We start from the raw sequence: 21,154 nt of genomic DNA, 5'->3' as shown, positions 1-21,154 counted from the left end.
GGTTCTTTTTTATCTAAGTGGTGAAAAAAAATTTCAAACTTTGCTAAAATAAAATTGCACCATTTTCCGATACCTGTAGCGTCTCCATATTCCGTGATCTCGGGTTGGGTGAGGGCTTATTTTTTGAGTGCCAAGCTGACATTTTTAATGATAGCATTTTGGTGCAGATCCGATCTTTTGATCGCCTGTTATTACATTTTAATGCAATATCTCAGTGACCAGAAAAACATAATTCTGGCGTTTTGACTTTTCTCACTACGCCATTCAGCGATCAGGTTAATCCTTTTTTTATTGATAGATCGGGTGATTCAGAATGCTGTGATGCCAAATATGTTTAGCTTTGATTTTATTTGTTTGTTTTATTTTGAATGGTGAGAAAGGGAGGTGATTTGAACTTTTATATTTTTTTACTTTTTTTATTTTTTTATATTTTCAAACACTTTTTTTTTACTTTTGGCTTGCTTCAATAGTCTCCGTGGGAGACTAGAAGCTGCCACAGCTCAATCAGCTCTGCTACATAGGGATGATGATCACTGGGTGGTGCTCACAGCAATCCGGCACTGACAAACATAGAGGTCTCCAGGAGACCTCCGGTTGTCATGCCGACAAACTGGTGACCCGTGATCACGTGACGCAGGTCACTGGTGTGCTTATTTGCTTATTTGAAGCTCGTTTGCTGGAAAGGCTTGTTTATAGACTTGACAGAGGCATTTAACTTAACTTTAATAGCTGCAAGTGGATCATGATTCCACCCACAGCGATTGCGAGCAAATATCAGCTGTTCAAAACAGCTGGCATGTCCCGGGAAAAATGTTGGCTCACCGCCAGAGCCCACATCAAAGGGAGGAAGTCCGACATCGGCGTAAATATGCGCCCAATGTCAGAAAGGGGTTAATATATTTTCACTGACTTTAAAAATGTTCAAAGTATGTTAAAAAGTTACATTGGGTTTGAGACAGTGGCATTTAGCTAAATAGGTTAATATACAGGATTTTGTGAAATCATATTCTTAATTTTTCTACAAACTTTTTCTCTCTGCTTACTAGGAAAATCCACTTTTCCGCTTAAATGCCTAATTGTCAAAATATAAATATATAAGATGGCAGGCGTGAAAATTGGAGAGCATTACACATGACTACTGCAATTCATCCAAAGTTCATGAAAACAAAATCCAAACAAACCAATTTCCAACTTTAAGAAATTAGTCAAATGCATAGAATGAACTGAAAAGCTTGTGATGTTATGTATTATACAGAGAACATGTAAAATTGTACATATGCAAAAATCTATGTCAACCAAGAAGTAATTTTCATATTTTTCATACTGCAAGATGCACCAGACCATAAGACACACCTCAAGTTTATAGGAAGAAAATGGAAAAAAGGATCCCAAATTTGGGGAAAAAGTGCTTCTTGTAGACTGAAAAATACAGTACTTGTTTGGCTTTTATCCTAAATGATATAGTAAGGCTCATTAAAGGGTCAATATGGACTTTTGGAATTGATACTTCCAATAGATCCCAGTCAGAAGGCACTCATATAGCCAAATCAGATCTCATGCTTTTCACTGAAAAAGGGGCAATACCCAAAACACCATGTCTGCAAACTGAAATTCTGTTTTTTATCCTATTTGAACATATGCAAAAATCTATGTTAACCATTGTTTTGTTTCTCTTTTATCCTAAGTCATATGACAAGGCTCATTAAAGGGTCAATACTGACTTTTAGAATTGCCACTTCCAATAGATGGCACTAGAGTTCAAGTCCTCTTCCTCTCTCGATAGGCCATTTACATTTGTTTTAGGCAGGCATGTTAGACAATTAAGGCTAATTTACCCGAATAGTGGAAAATCCCTTAAACCTACATTCTAATGATTTCTTAGAAAAGACATGACATAAATATATATTTCAATGTGGAATGAGCAAATTTTGCACTGAATTGATATCAGTTATTGTGATCTTTTGCTAGCGTTAGCCTGTTGGCTTTATATGGTGACGATTTCAAGGGTCTCAAATCCCCATTTGAATAGCATTCGTGAATGTATAATACCGCTCCATTAATTTTCGAGTACAGAGCTAGACTATTCCTGTCGATTCACGTGAATTGCCAAAAAAATGCTAGCTTCCCTTTTACATATTTCATAATATTACTTTAACCACAAAAGGCTGACACGATCTCAGGTGCAGCTGCACAGGCTTCCCTGTTATGATTAGGTCAACGAGGAGGCGAGCAAGTCCAAGCTAAGCCACAGAAAACCATAGAGGTGGGTAACTAAGCGGATTGCAGACCCCTAATCCTATCCACACAGCTAGCAGTAGCCGTGGAGTGTGCCTACGATGATGCTAGACACCTCGGCACAGCCAGAGAGCTAACTAAGCCTAAAGCAAGAAAGGGGAAATTTAAACTGCCCCTGAGCAGACCCCAAAAGAATAGATAGCCCCCAAACATACATTGTTGGTGAGACTAGATGAAAACACAAATGCAGGCAGGAAAATAGACTGAGCAAATGATGGGGCCCACACTGACTAGACAGGATAGGAAAGGAAAGACACTGCCTGCAATCACATAAAAAATCCTGCAAAAAAGTCCAACACGTCTGATGCAAAAAATACTGAAATCGCACGACTTCGCCCACTATATCAGCACTCTAGTATATTCTGAAAGCAGAGCAATCTAATAAAGGCCAATCTAATAAAGGACAAAAACAAACTGGCACAAGCAGTATCATATGGATGGTGATTCAGCACAGCCCCAGCCGGAGCTGACTGACCACACAAGACTGAGATAGACAAAACCAGATCAAATGTAAACAGAATAGCAAATGAACACTTAGCTGAACATGCAGGGACTGAGCTGTAAACTAAGACCTCAGGAGGCAGGAAGAAAATCACCAGCAGGGATAGCGGGAGTCGGCTGTCTTAAATCCCAGTCTGAAACCTCAGATCTCCAATCGTCGTCCTCATTATCAGGTGGCAAGCCTCTGTTAATCAGATCAGCTCCATTACCTCCAGTAACCACCAGAGGAGCCCAAAAAGAGAACTTGCAACCCCTCTGTCAATTTGCCCAGCTCCACTACCTTCAGCAATAACCAGAGGGAGGCCAGAAAGCAAATTCACAACACTTCCCCACCTTACCTTCAACTATTACATCACATAATATTGCATAGACAATCAGGAGGGACTAACATAGCCTGTATAAAAGCCAATGCATGGAATGCTTTAGCTATTTTAAGGTAATTCCGGATAGTGGATGTCGGAGCTTAGAGCTTAGCAATAGAGACAGAAATAGAAAGCACAAAATCATTGGACTAATACTACAGAAAGTAATGTGTTGAAAATATGCAGGATATAAAAAGATGAGTCTAGTAGTCTATTAATAATGCAGTGAATCAATTGATAGAGGGGGAGAGATATGGTATAGATAGCATGCCAAAAAAAATCAAAATGCCAGAATTAATTTTTTGGCCATCGCAAAATTGCAATAAAATGCAATAGGAGCTGATTAAAATATTGTATCTACCCCAAAATTGTATCAATAAAAATGAAAGGTCAGGGCACAAATGAAACTGTTCACATAGCCCCCATATTCCGAAAAATGAAAACACAGAAAATGGTGACATAAGCAAAATTATTTTTTTCTTACAAATTTCCTACTTTTTTTCACTACTTAAATAGAAAAAAATATATATACTGTACATGTTTGGTATCTGCGTACACATACTGACCTGGATAATCATATAGTTAGGTGAGTTTTACCATACAGTAATCATGGCAAATACTGTAAAAAAATCCCAAAAACCATTGTGGAATTGCACTTAAATTGCAATTTCAAGGAACTTGGAATTTTTTTTCTGTTTTCAGTGTATCACATGATAAAATGAATGGCATTATTTTAAAGTACTACTTGTCCCGCAAGCCTTCAAATAGCTACAGTACAGAAAAATTATAATGTTATTGAAAAAGGGGAGAAAAAATGAAAGGGCAAAAACTAATAGTCGCAAGGTCATGAAGCAGTCAATGTACTAGAAAGCAGCAATGTAGCCCAATATTTTCTACAGAATTTGTATTTTAAATCAGTGTCAGTCAGAGACAGTGGCTTCCTTGTCACAAGTGACTATATTGAGTATTTTCATTTCTCAAGCAATCCTTTTTCTGCAAAGGGGAATACTTGTTTTTTAAAGCATACAAAAGAAAATTCCCCAAAATATAGACATTTAACAGAGACTGTCTACATCAAAAAGAGTGCAGGCTGCAAATAATTTTTTCTTTTTGTATATCTACTTTATTAGCCAAATTTTACACAGAAATCAGTGTATAATGATAGGTGCGAATGTGCATTTAGCCTGTGCTTTGAAAAGGGAGCCTTTAGGGTTTGTACCTATGATTATACAATGATTTCATTTAATGTTTACTTGGACATGATTCAGTTGCATCTGATTTACTAGAGCGATTTGTTTTTGTGAGTACCACTTGTATTTGCAGCGTCTGCCTTTTCTGCTAATTCATATTGTTCCTGGTGTACTCCTTTCCCCATATACAGTAGTAAGAAAAAAGTGTTTTCCCTTCCTGATTTCCTATTCTTTTGCATGTTTGTCACACATAAATGTTTCAATGTTTCAGATAACAAAAAAATTTAAATATCATACAAAAATAACACAAGTAAACACAAAATGCAGTTTTTAAATGAAGGTCTTTGTAATTAAGGGAAAAAGAAATCCAAACCTACAAGGCCATGTGTGAAAAGGTGATTGCCCCTATCCCTAATAACTGGTTGGGCCTCCCTTAGCAGCAACAACTATGATCAAGTATTTGTGATAACTGGCCATAAGTATTTTACAACGCTCTGGAGGAATTTTGGCCAACTAATCTTGACACAATTGTTGAAATTCAGCCACAGTGGAGGGTTTCTGAGCACGAGCCAGCTTTTTCAGCTTTTTATGGTCATGCCACAGCATCTCAATCAGATTAAGATCAGGACTTTAGAACACTCCAAAGTCTTATTTTTTTTTCTTAAGCCATTCACAGTTGGATTTGCTGGTGTGATTTGTCATTGTCCTGCTGCAGAGCTCACATGCCCTTCAGCATGTCGTCACGAACAGGTGGCTGGTCATTCTTTTTAGGATTTTTTTGTAAAAAACAGAATTCATGGCTCCATTTGCAACAGCAAATCATCCAGGTCCTGAAGCAGCAAAACAGCCCTAGACCATCACATTTTCACCAATATATTCTACTGTTAGTATGATGTTCCTCTTTGGAAATACTGTGTTACTTCTATGCCAGATGAAATGGGACATACATCTTTCAAAAAGTTCAACTTTTGTCTCATCAGTCCACAAAGTAGTCGCCCATATGTCTTGGGGATCTTCAAGATGTTTTCTGGCAAAAATGACACAAGCCTTTATGTTCTTATTGCTTAGCAGTGGTTTTCGTCTTGGAACTCTGTCATACAGGCCATTTTTGTCAACCTCTTTCTTTTGCTGGAGACATGAACACTGACCTTAACTGAGCCAAGTGAGGCCTGCATTTCTTTGGATGCTGTTGTGGGGTGTTTTGTGACCTCTTGGATGAATCGTCACTGCTCTCTTGGGGTAATTTTGGTAGGTTGGCTACTCCTGAAAAGGCTCACCACTGTTCCATGTTTTCACCATTTGTGGATAATGGCTCTCACTGTGGTTTGCTGGAGTCTGTAAGCTTTATAAAAGGCTTTATAACCTTTTCCAGACTGATAGATATCAAATACTTTGTTTCTCACCTGTTCCAGAATTTCTTTTGATTGCTGCATGATGTCTAGCTTTTGAAGATATTTTGGTCTACTTTACTTTGTCAGGCAGGTCCTATTTAAGTGATTTCTTGATTGCGAACAGTTGTGGCAGTAATCAGGTCTGGGTGTGGCTAGATAAATTGACACTCAGCTTCCCAGAGATGTGATAAACCACAGTTAATTTATGTTTTAAATGGGGGGGTCAATCACTTTTTCACACAGGGCCCTGTAGGTTTGGATTTCTTTTACCCTTAGTATTTCTTTAAGAACCTTCATTTAAAAACAACATTTTGCATTTACTTGGGTTATCTTTGTCTAATATCTAACTTTGTGTGGTAATCTGAAACATTTAAGTGTGACATACATGCAAAAGAATAGGAAATCAGGAAGGAGGCATTAAGTGGTATCTTATATTTTGCCAGAGCTGTATATACAGGGTGGTCCAAAAGTAGGTGGACAGAAAATAATAACATTTATTTTGATTGATAAAAAAAATATATCTACTAACACAAGCATAACATTGACAATTAAATTTTATTCTGAACAATAATACAAAAGCCCTTAAATTTTATCAAAGCAGGTGCTCAAACTGTTTTCCATCACAATTTGCACATCTTTGAAGTCTGCCTCTTACGATTCGGCAAACATTTTTGCACAAGTCTCTTCGGGTATTAATTTCTTGAAATGCATCTCTTATGAAATTTTTCAAATCACTGAAACTTTTTGGTTTTCAACTATAAACTTTGTCCTTGAGTTCTCCCCAAAAGTGGAATGTGATTGGTTGCTAAGGGCAACTGAGTCAGTTTCACTTTACACCATGTTTGATAAATCTCCCCCTTCATAAACCTATTACACATATTGTCCACCTACTTTTGGATCACCCTGTATATACACTGCTCAAAAAAATAAAGGGAACACTAAAATACTACATCCTAGATATCACTGAATGAAATATTCCACTTGCAAATCTTCATTCATTGCATAGTGGCATTCATTGAGAACAATAAAACATAGAAATGATCAATGTAAATCAAAATGAACATCCCATGGAGGTCTGGATTTGGAAGGATACCCAAAATCAAAGTGGAAAATCAAATTTCAGGCTGATACAATTTCAGCAGAATTGCTTGAAGACAAGGAAATGATGCTCAGTAGTGTGTGTGGCCTCCATGTGCCTGTATGACATCACTACAATGCCTGGGCATGCTCCTGATGAAGCGGCGGATGGTCTCCTGAGGGATCTCCTCCCAGACCTGGACTAAAGCATCCGCCAACTCCGGGACAGTCTGTGGTGCAATGTGACATTGGTGGATGGCGCGAGACATGATGTCCCAGATGTGTTCAATCGGATTCAGGTCTGGGGAATGGGCGGACCAGTCCATAGCTTCAATGCTTTCATCTTGCAGGAACTACTGACACACTCCATCCACATGAGGTCCGGCATTGTCCTGCATTAGGAGGAACCCAGGGCCAACCACACCAGCATATGTCTCACAAGGGGTCCGAGGATCTCATCTCGGTACCTAATGGCAGTCAGGCTACCTCTGGCGAGCAAATGGAGGGATGTGCGGCCCTCCAAAGAAATTTATCCAACACCATTACTGACCCACTGCCAAACCGGTCATGCTGAAGGATATTGCAGGCAGCAGATCGCTCTCCATGGCGTCTCTAGACTCTGTCACGTCTGTCACATGTGCTCTGTGTGAACCTGCTTTCAACTGTGAAGAGCACAGGGCACCAGTGGTGACTTTGCCAATCCTGGTGTTCTGTGGCAAATGCCAAGCATCCTGCAGGGTTTTGGGCTGTGAGCATAACCCCCATCTGTGGACGTCGGGCACTCAGACCATCCTCATGGAGTCGGTTTCTAACCGTTTGTGCAGATACATGCACATTTGTAGCCTGCTGGAGGTAATTTTGCAGGGCTCTGACAGTGCTCCTCCTGTACCTACTTGCACAAAGGCTGAGGTAGCAGTCCTGCTGCTAGGTTGTTGCCCTCCTACGGCCCCCTCCATATCTCCTGGTGTACTGGCCTGTCTCCTGGTAGCACCTCCAGCCTCTGGACACTACGCTGACAGACACAGCAAACCTTCTTGCCACGGCTCTCATTCATGTGCCATCCTGCATGAGCTGCACTACTTGAGCCACTTGTGTGGGTTGTAGAGTCCGTCTCATGCTACCACAAGTGTGAAAGCACAACCAACTGTTAGGGACGGTGGACCACACTAATAAATAAATAATAATAATTGCGTTCGCCGCCCGGGGTCCACCGTGCAGTAGGTGTTACACCGCTGCTAGATAATGGCAGAAGCACAATATGGCGGTATATTGCACACGGGTTGAATGTCCCCCGGTGTGCACTGAGTGTACTCTGTTATCTCCACAGAGACGCTTAGAACTTAAACATAAATAATGAGCCTGTTAAACTCACAGGTCTCAGAGAACTGCACGCACGGTAAATGGTCACAGGAGCTGAAGCCAAGGCAGAGGGTCAGGGTCTGTCTAGACCTACCATGTGTGGCGTCGCTACCGCAGACTCCCACAGATGCTGCTGATTGCAGCGTGGCGACTGACTTAGCCGCTATAGGTCAGTGCCCAGAGGAGGTGCACTGTCGGACGCTAGTTAGGTGAAGATATGCACTGTGGCCTGTATCATGCCACTGACTGGCGCTGACTCTAATACTAAGTCCCTATCCACACACGTAATATCAGAGGGAGGGGAGTCATTTGCAGGCACATGCATCCGTCATCATTCACACAGGTAGCAAGTAGAGTCTATTCTAGCGCATGGCCGAGCGGCCATCCGGGCCTTTTATAGCCGTGTGCTTCCAGGACCTTCCAGATCTCTGAGTTGGACCAATCAGATCAGGAGAAGGACCTGAGCACGTGACTCCCGATCTCCACTGGGAGATCGTCTCGTGAGCATGCCCAGTAGAGCGGCGAGAGGACTTAGCCTCTGGAGTGGTTTGCTGCAGAGCAGGCTGCGCTACCATTGCTGGTCCAGAGATGGCAGCAACAACCAGACCCAGAGAACTGGTCTGAGCAGGGCATCTGGATCGCTGAGATTGCTGTGCTGGTCCCTGAGAGGTCGGAGGGGAATGGGAGACCACTGGCTGCATGGCTCTGGATTCCTGCTGTGCAGCTGCAGGAACCCGACGCCTAACACCAACATTCAAAAGTGACCAAAACATCAGCCAGAAAACATTGGTACTGAGATGTGGTCTGTGGTCCCCACCAGCAGAACCACTCCTTTATTGAGTGTGTCTTGATAATTGCCAATAATTTCCATCTGTTGTGTATTCCATTTTCACAACAGCATGTGAAATTGATTGTCAATCAGTGTTGCTTCAAGAATGGACAGTATGATTTCACAGAAGTTTGATTTACTTGGAGTTATATTTTGTTGTTTAAGTGTTCCCTTTATTTTTTTGAGCAGTTTATATAAGGCCACATGCTGATCGTTATAGTATATATAATAGTAGTAAAAAATGGATAAATAATTCCACATACATCAAGATGCAACAAAAACACATAGAACTTGAAAATTCATATCAAAGTAAATGTAGCAGTGCAGTTGGAATCCTGCCAAACACTCTCATTCCATGTGCAGAAGCGTGATGTCGGAGAGTGATAAAGCAAGCAGGACGGTGGCATTGCAAGAAGATGGGAGGTGACGGACCCAGGCCTGCGACACCTATCGGACCAGGCCGCATTGGACCTCCCCAGTTGAGTATAATAAAACGTATTTTTCATATCTTTCAGGTCAGACCGGGGACTTATCTACAGCATTATAGAATGCTGTAGATAAGCCCCGAAAGGCAGTGGCCACATGTTATAGTGCCCAAAACGCCAACAGGTTCCCTTTAATCACCATAGAATATATAATATTAGACCATGCTCTCAATAAATTCAAAAGTAGATAAATTATATAGCAAACTATAGAGATGAAAGGAGGCTGCCCTCCCAAGGGAGGAGCTGTAAAGCAATGCGCTACAGCAGAGTCTAGGCTAGGAAAGGAAATCCCCTGGTTAAACTAGTTCACTGCTGTGGGAACCTAATTTGTTTGCATGAGTCATCACAGGAGAGTTATGCACGCTGGCTGCATGTTGGTACAGGTCTCAGCAGCCTAATAACTGGGTGGAAGATGAACCCACATACTCAGGAATAAATCTCAAGGTCGAGGTTAGTGATTTAATAAATATAGTGGTATATACATGAATATATTTATATAAAAAAATTGCTGGGTAAAAGTTAACCCCTTACCTACAAAGGACGTAATATTCCGTCCATGTGACCCTGGACCTAACTACCATGGACGGAATATTACGTCCCAGCGATCAGCGGCGCCCACGTGGTGAGCGCCGCTGATCGCGGCCGGGTGTCAGCTAATTATCATAGCTGACACCCGACACAATGTGTCAGGGGCGGTCACGGACCGCCCCCGACACGTTAACCCCTTGTACACCGCGATCAAACGCGATCGCGGTGTACCGGGGGTTAAAGGGAAGCATCGGCAGGGAGGGGGCTCCCTCCGTGCTTCCCTGAGCCCCCCACGGCAGCGCAATGTGCAGCGCTGCTGCGGGGGCTCTTTCCCTACAGGCCCCCGGATCCAAGATGGCGACGGGGGCCTGCAGGGAGCTGACTTCCTCACTGCCTGCAAAGCGCAGGCATGAGGAAGTCTGCAGCAGTGCCTGTGACAGATCGCTGATCTGTCACAGTGATGTGTGATGTGACAGATCAGCGATCTGTCACAGGACAGTGATGTCCCACCTGGGACAAGGTAATAAATTTAAAAAAAAAAAAAAGTGTTAAAAATAATTTTAAAAAAATCGCTAAATAAATTAGTAAAAAAAAAAAAAATATTCCCCAATAAATCCATTTTTTCAAAATAAAAAAAACCAAAAACAATAAAAGTACACATATTTGGTATCGCCGCGTCCGTAATGACCTGCCCTATAAAACTGTCCCATTAGTTAACCCCTTTAGTGAACCCCTTAAAAAATAAAAATAAAAAACGAAGCAAAAAATAATGATTTATTATCATACCACCGAACAAAAAGTGCAATAACGCGCGATCAAAAAGACGCATATAAATATTCATGGTACCGCTGAAAACGTCATCTTGTCCCGCAAAAAACGAGCTGCCATACAGTGTCATCCGCAAAAAAAAAAAGTTATAGCTCGCAGAATAAAGCGATACAAAAATAATTATTTTTTATATAAAATTGTTTTCATTGCAAAAAAACGACAAAACATAAAAAAACGACCTAAATGAGGTATCGCTGTAACAGTACTGACCCGAAGAATAAAAACGCTTTATCAATTTTACCGCACGCGGAACGGTGTAAACGCACCCCCCAAAAGAAATTCATGAAACGCTGGTTTTTGTTCATTCTGCGTCCCAAAAATCGGAATAAAAAGCGATCAAAAAATGTCACGTGCCCGAAAATGGTACCAATAAAAACGTCAACTCGTCCCGCAAAAAATAAGACCTCACATGACTCGGTGGGTCAAAATACGGAAAAATTATAGCTCACAATATGTGGTGATGCAAAAACTATTTTTACAATAAAAAGCGTCTTTTAGCGTGTGACAGCTGCCAAACATAAAAACCGCCATAAATAGTAAATCAAACCCCCCGTTATCACCCCCTTAGTTAGGGAAAAATAATAAAACTAAAAGAAAATGTATTTATTTCCATATTCCCGCTAGGGTTAGGGTTAGGGTAGGGTTAGGGTTAGGGTTAGTGCTTGGGCTAGGGTTAGGGCTAGGGTTAGGGCTAAGGTTAGGGCTAGGGTTAGGGCTAGGGTTAGGGCTAGGGTTAGGGCTAGGGCTCAGATTAGGGTTAGGGGTGTGTTGAGGTTAGGGTTGGAGTTATAATTGGGGGGTTTCCACTGTTTGGGCACATCAGGTGCTCTCCAAAGGCAACAGGGCGTCTGATCTCAATTCCAGCCAATTCTGCATTGAAAAAGTCAAATGGTGCTCCTTCCCTTCCAAGCTCTGCCATGCGCCCAAACAGTGTTTTACCCCCACATGTAGGGTATCAGCCTACTCAGGACAAATTACAAAACAACTTTTGGGGTCCAATTTCTCCTGTTACCCTTAGGAAAATAAAAAATTGGGGGCAAAAATATAATTTTGCGGAAAAAAATGTTTTTTTTATTTTCACGCCCAGGCGTTATAAACTTCTGTGAAGCACTTGGGGGTTCAAAGTGCTCTCCACACATCTAGATAAGCTCTGTGGGGGGTCTAGTTTCCAAAATGGGGTCACTTGTGGGGAGTTTCAATAGTTTAGGTACATCAGGGGCTCTCCAAACGCACATGACACCCGCAGACCAATCCATCAAAGTCTGCATTCCAAAACGTCACTACTTCCCTTCCGAGCCCCGACGTGTGCCCATACAGTAGTTTTCTCCCACATATGATGTATCAGCGTACTCAGGACAAATTGGACAACAACTTTTGGGGTCCAATTTCTCCTGTTACCCTTGGGAAAATAAAAAAAATGGGGACTAAAAGATGATATTTGTTGAAAAAATACGATATTTTTATTTTCACGCCCGGTCGTTATAAACTTCTGTGAAGCACTGGGGGGTTCAAAGTGCTCACCACACATCTAGATAAGTTCATTAGGGGGTCTAGTTTCCAAAATGGGGTCACTTGTGGGGGGTTTCCACTGTTTAGGTACATCAGGGGCTCTCCAAAAGCAACATGACACCCGCAGACCATGCCATCAAAGTCTGCATTCCAAAACGTCACTACTTCCCTTCCGAGCCCCGACGTGTGCCCATACAGTAGTTTTCTCCCACATATGAGGTATCAGCGTACTCAGGACAAATTGGACAACAACTTTTGGGGTCCAATTTCTCCTGTTACCCTTGGGAAAATAAAAAAATTGGAGACTAATTGATCATGTTTGTGGAAAAAATACGATTTTTTTATTTTCATGCCTGGGCATTATAAACTTCTGTGAAGCCCTTGGGGGTTCAAAGTGCTCACCACACATCTAGATAAGTTCCTCAGGGGGTCTAGTTTCCAAAATGGGATCATTTGTGGGGGGTTTCCACTGTTTAGGTACATTAGGGGCTCTCCAAAGGCAACATGACACCCACAGACCATTCCATCAAAGTCTGCATTCCAAAACGTCACTACTTCCCTTCCGAGCCCCGACGTGTGCCCATACAGTAGTTTTCTCCCACATATGGGGTATCAGCGTACTCAGGACAAATTGGACAACAACTTTTGGGGTCCAATTTCTCCTATTACCCTTGGGAAAATAAAAAAATGGGGACTAAAAGATGATGTTTGCGGAAAAAATACGATTTTTTTATTTTCACGCCTGGACGTTATAAACTTCAGTGAAGCACTGGGGGGTTCAAAGTGCTCACCACACATCTAGATAAGTTCCTTGGGGGGTCTAGTTTCCAAAATGGTGCCATTTGTGGGGGGTTTCTACTGTTTTGGTACATCAGGGGCTTTCCTAACGCGACATGGTGTCCGATCTCAATTCCAGCCAAAAACGTCAAATGGCGCTGCTTCCCTTCCGAGCTCTGCCATGCGCCCAAATAGTGGTTTACACCCACATGTGGGGTATCAGCGTACTCAGGATAAATTGCACAATATCTTTTAGGGTCCTGTTACTTTTGGAAAAATAAGAATTGAGGGTGAAAAGATCATTTTTGTGGAAAAAATATGATTTTTTAATTGTACTGCTGTACGTTATAAACTTCTGTGAAGCCCTTGGGGGTTCAAAGTTCTCACCACACATCTAGATAAGTTCCTTGGGGGGTCTAGATTCCAAAATGGTGTCATTTGTGGGGGGTTTCCACTGTTTTGGTACATCAGGGGTTTTCCAATCGCGACATGGTGTCCAATCTCAATTCAAGCCAAAAACGTCAAATGGCGCTGCTTCCCTTCCGAGCTCTGCTATGCGCCCAAATAGTCATTTACACCCACATATGGGGTTTCATCGTACTCAGGACAAATTGCACAATAACTTTTAGGGTCCTGTTACCCTTGGAAAAATAAAAATTGGGGGTGAAAAGATCATTTTTGTGGAAAAAATATGATTTTTTAATTGTACTGCTGTACGTTATAAACTTCTGTGAAGCCCTTGTGGGTTCAAAGTTCTCACCATATATCTAGATAAGTTCCTTGGGGGGTCTAGTTTCCAAAATGGGGTCACTTGGGGGGGTTTCCACTGTTTAGGTACATCAGGGGCTCTCCAAACGCGACATGGCGTCCGATCTGAATTCCAGCCAATTTTGCATTGAAAAAGTCAAACGGCGCTCCTTCCCTACTGAGGTCTGCCATGCGCCGAAACAGTGGTTCCCCCCCACATATCAGGTATCAGCATACTCAGGACAAATTGCACAATAACTTTTGCAGTCCAATTTCTCCTGTTACCCTTGGTAAAATAAAGAAAATTGAACCTGAAGTATTTTTTTGTGAAAAAAAGTTAAATGTTCATTTTTTTTTTAATATTCAAAAAATTCCTGTGACGCACCTAAAGGGTTAATAAACTTCTTGAATGTGGTTTTAAGCACCTTAAGGGGTGCAGTTTTTAGAATGGTGTCACTTTTGGGTATTTTCTATCATATAGACCCCTCAAAGTGGCTTCAAATGTGATGTGGTCCCTAAAAATAAAATGGTGTTGCAAAAATGAGAAATCGCTGGTCAATTTTTAACCCTTATAACTTCCTAACAAAAAAAAATTTTGGTTCCAAAATTGTGCTGATGTAAAGTAAACATGTGGGAAATGTTATGTATTAAGTTTTTTGTGTGCCGTATCGCTGTGATTTAAGGACATAAAAATTCAAATTTGGAAAATTGCGAAATTTTCAAAATTTTTGCCAAATTTCCGTTTTTTTCACAAATAAACGCAAGTTATTTGAATGCAATTTTACCACTAACATGAAGTACAATATGTCACAAGAAAACAATGTCAGAATCACCGGGATCCATGGAAGCGTTCCAGAGTTATGACCTCATAAAGGGACAGTGGTCAGAATTGTAAAAATTGGCCCGGGAGTTAACGTGCAAATCACCCTTGGTAGTGAAGGGGTTAAAGGTGCGGAGGTATTATTTATAAGGTGCAGTAATATATTAAAAGCAAAGTTTAATGGAGAATTATTAAAATATTGAAAAAAACCTGTCGGAGCAGAAAATGTATAAATAAAAGGAACTATATTAATAAAATTATATTAATAAAAGTATTAATACAAGCTATATTAATAAAAATTATATTACTAAAAAATATCTGTAAGTTAATTCAGACCATATGTATTGAATTTGTATATCCAAAATGCCTTATTCCTGTTCAACTGGTCTCTCCAATTGGGAGTCTCAGGAGATAGATGTTCGATTGGTGTAATCTGTAGATTGTTGGAACATTTGTTGTGTGCTCTAGGGAAATGTCTGACATGACATACCATGTAAAGGCCCTTTTACATTTAGCAATGCATCAGCGATCCCAACCAGCGATATGACGCGGTCAGGATCGCTGGTGCATTGCTAAATGATCGCTAGTGAGCTGCCACACAGGCAGATCTTACAGTGATACAGCGGACGATACTTACCTTTCATTCGCGGCGATCCTGACATCCTCCCGCCCGCCTCCACACGTCACTCGTCGGTGCCAGCAGGAAGCCCAGCAGGAAGCGCCCGATGAGAAATGGAGCTGTGCGATCAGCGATGGGCAGCGGGGGAGCCAGTCGGAGGTAAGTATCACACATAGCTATATCGCTATATCGAATATTGCAAAAGGTTTTCTGTTAAGGGGGTTTTACACATAGCGATATCGCTAGCCATATTGCTGCCGCGTCACCAAATCGGTGACGTTATAGCGATATTGCTAGCGATATCGCTATGTGTAAAACCCCCTTAACAGAAAACCTTTTGCAATATTCGACCTGGGTGAATTTAACCTCTTATGCATGGGCTGAGTCGTCGTTGCTACATATTGGTAGTTACACGAACATTCAATTTGATAAATAACAAAGCTGGATTGACTGGTTAAGAACCTTTTTATAGGGAAAAGGTCATTGCCATCGGATGAAGAAAAATGTGTTCTTTTATGATAAATGGCGGGGCATGACAGACATTTGAGGGTACTGCACTTAAAAACTCCTTTGGGGCGTTCAGGCAGAAAAGACCCTGCACTATAGTCAGTCAGTACTATCGGTTGTATATTTACAGTTGTGCTCAAAAGTTTACATACCCCGGCAGAATTTTTGGCTTCTTGGCCTTTTTTCTGACAATATGAATGATAACACCAAAACCTTTTCTCCAATCATGGTTAGTGGTTGGGTGAAGCCATTTATTGTCAAACTACTGTGTTTTCTCTTTTTAAATCATGACAACCCAAAACATCCAAATGACCCTGATCAAATGTTTACCTACCCTGGTGATTTTGGCCTGATAACATGCACAGAAGTTGACACAAATGGATTTGAATGGCTACTAAAGGTAACATCCTCACCTGTGACAAATGTAATAAAAATTGTTCAGGATGCAAAGAAAAACCCACAAATAACATCAGCTGAAAAAATGGACTCTCTGAAAATTAGAATTGTGGCTGTTTCAAGATGCTCAATACGGAGGCACTTGAAGAAAAATGGGCTGCATGGTCGAGTCGCCAAAAGTAAACCATTACTAAGCAAATGCCACAAAGTTACTTGCCTACAATACGCAAAACAGCACAAAGACAAGCCTCAAAACTTCTGGAACAAGGTAATTTAGAGTGATGAGGCCAAAATTGAACTTTCTGGCCACAACCATAAACGTTATATTTGAGATAATAGAATCGTAGAGTTGGAAGGGACCTCCTGGGCCATCTGGTCCAACTCCCTGCTCAAAGCAGGATTTGCTAAATCATCCCAGACAGATGTCTGTGCAGCCTCTGCTTGAAGACTTCTATTGGAGGAGAACTCACCACCTCCCATGGCAGCCTGTTCCACTCATTGATCACTCTGTCAAAATTTTTTTTCTTCTATCTAATCTGTGTCTCCTCCCATTCAGTTGCATCCCATTGCTTCTAGTCTTTCCTTGTGCAAATGAGAATAAAGTTGATCCTTCTACAATGTGACAGCCCTTCAGATATTTGTAGACAGCTATTAAGTCTCCTCTCAGTCTTCTCTTCTGCAAGCTAAACATTCCCAAATCCTGCAACCTTTCCTCATAAGACATGGTTTGCAGACCGGTCACCATTCTGGTCGCTCTTTTCTGAACTTGCTCCAGTTTGTTGATGTCTTTTTTAAAATGTGGCACCCAAAACTGGACACAATATTCCAGATGAGGTCTGACCAAAGAGGAGTAGAGGGCAATAATGACTTCACGTGATCTAGACTGTATGCTTCTGTTAATACATCCTAGAATTGCATTTGCTTGTTTTGCTGCTGCATCACACTGTTGACTCATATTCAGTCTGTGATCTATTAGTTTACCCAAGTCTTTTTCACATGTGCTGTTGCTTAGCCCTATTCCTCCCATTCTGTATATGCTTTTTTCATTTTTATTGCCCAAATGTAGTACTTTGCATTTTTCCCTGTTAAAAACCATTCTGTAAGGCTATGTGCACACGTTGCGGATTCTGCTGCGTCTCCGCAGCGGTTTTGGCCATGCGGAAACGCAGCAGTTCCACTGACCATGTACAGTACAATGAAACTCTATGGGGTTTCAAAAACGCTGTGCTGACGGTGTGGATTTTTCCACGAGGTTTTGCTGCGGTTTACAAACCGCAGCATGTCAATTGTTTGTGCGGATTCCGCAGCGGTTTCATACCTTTACCATAGTAGAGGTGTGAAACCGCAGGGCAAAACCGCAGACCAAACCGCAGGAAAACCGCAGGTCACTTTACCTGCGGTTTTACCTGCTTTTTGGTGCGGAAAAACCCACAGCGGAATCCGCAACGTGTGCACATAGTCTTAGTTGCTGCCCACTGCTCCAGTTTATTTATATCAATTTGAATCCTCTCTCTCTCTTCTCTAGTATTATAGCAATCACTCCTAGCTTTGTGTCATCAGCAAATTTAATCAGTTTACCCTCAATTCCTTCATCTAAATCGTTGATAAATATGTTGAACAATACAGGGCCCAGGACAGAGCCCTGTGGTACCCCACTTGAGACATTCTTCCAACTGGATGTGCAGCCATTTACGACCACTCTTTGGGTGCGATCACTAAGCCAATTATGAATCCACCTAACAGTTGCCTTGTCCATTCCATACTTAGCCATTTTTTCAATAAGGATGGTGTGAGATACTTTGTCAAATGCTTTGCTGAAGTCAAGATATACTATATCTCCAGCATTTCCCTGATCCACCCAATCAGTGATTCTGCCATAGAAGGAAATTAAGTTAGTCTGACATGACTTATTAGTTACAAACCCATGCTGACTCTTTTTTATCACTTCATTCTTATCCAGGTACTTACATACATGCTGTTTAATAATTTGCTCAAAGATCTTTCCTGGTATAGAAGTCAGACTCACCGGCCTATAGTTGCCTGGGTCCACCTTCTTCCTCTTTTTGAAGATAGATTTTGGAGAGTGGTCAACAAGGCTTATGATGAAAGGAACACCATTCCTACTGTAAAGCATGGATCGCTGATGATTTGGGGATGTGTAAGCTAAAAAGGTGCAGGAAACTTGTCAAAGTTGAAGGAAAGATGAATGCAGCATGTTATCAGCAAATACTGGAGGAAAATATCCAGTCATCAGCCCAGAAACTGCGCATAGGACGTACTTGGATGATCCAACATGACAATGATCCAAAACATAAGGCCAAGTCGACCTGTTATTGGCTACAGCAGATCAAAGTGAAGGCTCTGGAGTGGCCATATAAGTTTTCTGACCTCAATATCATTGAGCCACTCTGGGGAGATCTCAAGCACGCAGTTCATGGTAGACAGGCCAGTAATTTACAGGAACTGGAGGCTTTGTGCCAAGAAGAGTATACAGCTTTACCATCTGAGAAAATAAAGAATCTCATCCACAACTACCACAAAAGACTTCAAGCTGTCATTGATGTTAGAGGGGGCAATACACTGCATTAAGAAATGGGGTATGTAAACTTTTTGTCAGGGTCATTTGGCTTTCTTCTGGTGACTCAACCATGCAGCCCATTTTTCAGAAAGTCCAGTATTTCAGCTCAGTGTATTTGTGGGTTTTTCATTGCATCCAGAACAATTTTCCTGGCATTTGTCACAGGTCACATGTCAACTTCTGTGCATGTTATCAAGCCAAAGTCACCAGGGTATGTAAACTTTTGATCAGGGTCATTTGGATATTTTGGGTTGTCATTATGATTTAAAAAGAAAAAACACAGTTGCTTGACAATAAGTGGCTTCACCCAACCACTAACCATGAGTGGAGAAAAAGTTTTGGTGTTATCATTCTTATTCTCTGAAAAAAGGCAAAGAAAGCAAAAATTCTGCCGCGGTATATCAACGTTTGAGAACAACTGTATGTGATTTCAGTCTTCTCAGATCTATTATAGTCCTGATCATAGAATCCCTTCTTAATGTGATGCCAAATTGTTAGGTTGATGTTTTCCTAACACTGGGTCATTAAGAAGAATATGCCATTTGTCTAGTATAACCTTGCTGATAATTGCATTGCAGGAAGAAAAAATAGTGATAAATTTTGAAGTAAAATCATAATGGTTAATGCCCCCTCTAGATGTATTTTATCTTTAACATTTCTATATGCTTATTTTTGCATGGCACTACTAAGTATAGTGCTCAGTTTAATCCAGTAGTCCTGTAGATAATAAATGGATTAGAGACCAAGCATTCTTACCTCCGCACCATTCAGGATTGGGCTGCAGATCCCTGTTCTTGGGGAATCACTGGAGGTCCAACCACTGGGACTCCTAGAGAGCAGTAAGATATCCCCTAAACCAGGGTTTCCCAAGTCCAGTCCTCAAGGCCCACCAACAGATCATGTTTTCAGGATTTCCTTAGTATTGCTCAGGTGATAATTGCTTCACCTGTGCAATACAAAGGAAATCCTGAAAACATGATCTGTTGGTGGGCTTTGAGGACTGGAGTTGGGGAACACTGCCCTAAACTATGGATAGTTGATAATTTGATTTTTTGGGGACAATAACCCTTTAAGGCAAGTGCTTCATAGACCCAAGATTGGCTCCCCCAAACAAGAATCTAATATCTAATATACTGTATGACAAGTGGGTCATCAAGGTAGAAACGGTAAGCCTGGTACTTCAACAAATTGAGCCAACTGTCAGTAAGAATTACTGTGATTTTGATATTTAAAAAAGAATTCCACTGCATTGATATCTTGGATGACAGGGTTAATGCTCCGAGGTCAAGCCGTAACAGCGTAAAGCAGTACAGACATGAGAACTCAAATATTACAGGCCATGTGCATTTAGAGACTGCCAGGAACAGAAGATTAAACCTCTGTAAATGCAATAAATCTGCCATAAAATGAGTAACTGGGTTCTGATTTTACATAGTAAATGAATTTTGCAGCGTAGCAGAACAAACAATAGTCTTATTATTCTGTTAATACAAGTGTCTGGGGCAGATCTAAAATGAGCAAAGGCACAATCCGTCTTACAGAAAGACTTCTGCTTAACCCCATGCTGCTTACCGATTAGTAAAGAGGTGACTTTATGCACTGATTTATACCACCTGCTGTACCAGGGCCAAGTTTTTTTGCATACAAATGCATAGACAAAAACTAATTAAGTCTCTTCTAGACAATAAAAAAAGATAAAACTTTCAATTGTGCCAGCGTTTGCTGAATATTTTTCTGATTTGTGTTGGTTTATCAATGTTTATTGAATTCTGCGAAAAAAGTAATGCGCTATTTACGCTTACCGCTTGAGATAAACTATTGTTCGGATTCTGAGAATGGCTTGTTTTCTCTTTTGTTAATTGTGCATACATTTTATTCATTCTTTGCCTGATTTTATTGTAATAGATATAGAATCCTATGCTTTTACCATCACTCATTTTTGCATCTTAAGATTGTATTGTATTTCTATTACTTCTAGGTATTCATTACTGATAGATGAAGATGTTGAAAGCTCTGTGATAGTTTATTTACATAGTATGTGCATGGAAACTGTCATGTACTCTAGATATTGAGAGTGCTGAGTTCTCATTCGGCCTTTCCTTCAATATTTTATTCAAAAGTATTGACATATAATACAGAAAAACCTTAATCTCACATTGCACAGGTTATTGTTGGCTACCAATATCAAAAAAACCCTGGTAATGATATTAAAAAAATGAATGATCTTGTCCCATTTAAACAAACATCCAATACTGAATAAAATATCTATGCAGGGTTGTTAGAAATAAGAAAAGGATCTTGTGTGTTTAAGACTCAGGACGCGATTTATCAAGACCAGGTAAGCAATGCCACTTTT

General features: G+C 40.9%; 1 protein-coding gene across 1 annotated transcript in view; it reads right to left on the bottom strand.

Moving 5' to 3' along the window:
• The window catches only part of EPHA10 (EPH receptor A10), a 1,119,172-nt gene that overhangs the window by 486,983 nt on the left and 611,035 nt on the right, over window positions 1–21,154 (bottom strand). The window lies entirely within an intron of this gene.

This window comes from Dendrobates tinctorius, unplaced genomic scaffold (assembly GCF_039654945.1).
Source record: "Dendrobates tinctorius isolate UK_male_01 unplaced genomic scaffold, ASM3965494v1 ptg000015l, whole genome shotgun sequence".
NCBI lineage: Eukaryota > Metazoa > Chordata > Amphibia > Anura > Dendrobatidae > Dendrobates > Dendrobates tinctorius.
The sequence above is the reverse complement of the archived record's forward strand: the minus strand, read 5'-3'. Positions and strand labels throughout refer to the sequence as shown.